Source organism: Condylura cristata, unplaced genomic scaffold (genome assembly GCF_000260355.1).
Source record: "Condylura cristata isolate star-nosed mole 26May11 unplaced genomic scaffold, ConCri1.0 scaffold00004, whole genome shotgun sequence".
Classification (NCBI taxonomy): domain Eukaryota; kingdom Metazoa; phylum Chordata; class Mammalia; order Eulipotyphla; family Talpidae; genus Condylura; species Condylura cristata.
The window spans coordinates 1,753,577-1,755,500 of NW_004567105.1; positions in this window are offsets into that span (position 1 = coordinate 1,753,577).

Genomic DNA, 1,924 nt, shown 5'->3' on the forward strand with positions numbered 1-1,924 from the left:
AGGGGCTCACCAGAGACACAGCGGGAAGCAGAACATGCAGATGGACTGAAATGCACTGCTGAGGGGAGCAGCAGGGAGACAGGAGAGGTCTGCTGTGCCCTGGGGGTCACTCCCTGGCCAGCATCCAATGATGGCTTCACGGTGCTGAGACTGAACCCCTGCGCCCCCAGCGAGGCCCAGACAGTCCTGTGTTTATTAGAAATAATGCTGAGCAGCCTGGTCTGTGGAGGTCCCGGAGCGCAGGCCCTCGCCCAGGGAGAGCGCGTCTGTCTAGAGCACGCCTGGAGGGAGCTGGTCATCTGGTCATCGGGGCAGTGCAGCCTGGGGGCGGGCTGTCGGTGGTGGTTGGGGCGCAGGAGGCAGTCAGGGCCAGTCAGGTGGATGTGGGTGGGAAGGCGCCCCTAGAACAGTAACTACACAAGATGACTGACGACGTCAGAGAAACACAACCCCTCTGATACCGCGTCACTGGTTTCCAGTAGTCCCGTGTGCATCATTTTGCCCTTTCTTTTGGAATTTATGGCTCCATCTTTTCTGCCAAATGTTTGTGTTGATTTTTTCTTACTGATTTATGCAAACTCCTGGCGTATGTGGACATGAACTAAAGCTTTGCACGCATGATTTTCAGCTTATTACTTAGAGTAATTGATTGCGGTTTTGCCTCTGACTCACCTTCCTGGGACTACCTAGCTCACAGTTAATTCACACTCGCCAGACCTTTGCGTCCCATGGCCGATGCTTACCCTGGTGACTGTCCTTGAATGGCAGGAGAGCACGGCAGAACATGCTGAACACTTCTGTTCAAAAAAACAAGGACAGGTCCTCCCTGGTGGCGCAGGGGTTCAGTCTCAGCACCGTGAAGCTCTCCGCAGCCTCTGCGGCCTGAATCTGATCAGCAGCCAGGGAGAGACCCACAGGGCGCAACAGACCCCTCCTGTCTCCCCGCTGCTCCCCTCAGCAGTGTGTCTGCTCCGCACTCTGTCTCTGGGGAATCCTCTTACTTCCCCCCCACCTCTGGCCTGCACCCCAGCTCTTATATGCATTAAAAAAAAAAAAAAAGGACGGCCCCAAATGGAGGTGCTTGTGCTGAAGCCACCGGACTAACAGCAAACCTGGCTGAGGTTTCACCCCGTGTGGTTTCAGCCTCCTCCAGGAATGTGGTCCCAGCGGGTTGGCAGCCAGTTTCACAGTTTCGGGCCAGCACCAGTGAGGTCATCTTTTCCATTCCCCACGGGAAAATGAGGAACTGTCACAGCCCTGGCCATTCCCCACAGCCCCACAGGTGGGTTACCCAAGACTGGAATGAGCCTCTTTCCTTACCTGCCTCGGTCTGTAAAGACCTGAGCAGGTTTGGGAAGGAGCCTCCCTTCTACATGGGTGCCGTGACACTGGATCAATGGAGTCAACGGGGCCTTCGCAGTTAAAGCGGCTGGATTTTTGTGCTTTACGCCCTTCCTGGGAATTCTTCGCCAGGAATTTAAGTTCTTTTCCCAGTCTGGAGAGATGGTGGCCATGATCCCGCCTCCTGCTGAGAGACTGCAAGAAACGCAGGACAGCTAGGACCGGAGCGCCTGAGCGGGTGGAAGCTGCCCCCTTCCAGCTGCTGCAGGGCCTTTTAGCGGCTGACAGGTGCCTGCTGTCGGCTCTTTTATTATTAATTAACTCGAGTAGCTAATGGGTGCTGTCCCCTGCGCCGCAGCCGACAGCCCGGGGACTGGACTCAGGCTGGGCCGGCGGTCGCGGCTCGGGGCGTCTCCACGAGGCCAGGCTGCGTGCTCCCGAGCTCATATTCTGAGGAGCCGGAGCGCACAGCGAGGCGACCACAGGCCCCAGGCCCTGCGCCCGTCACCCTCGCGTGCTCCCATCGGTGGCGCGTCTCTACAGGAGAGGCGGCTGCCACGGCCGGGCTCCAGCCGGCGCCGCG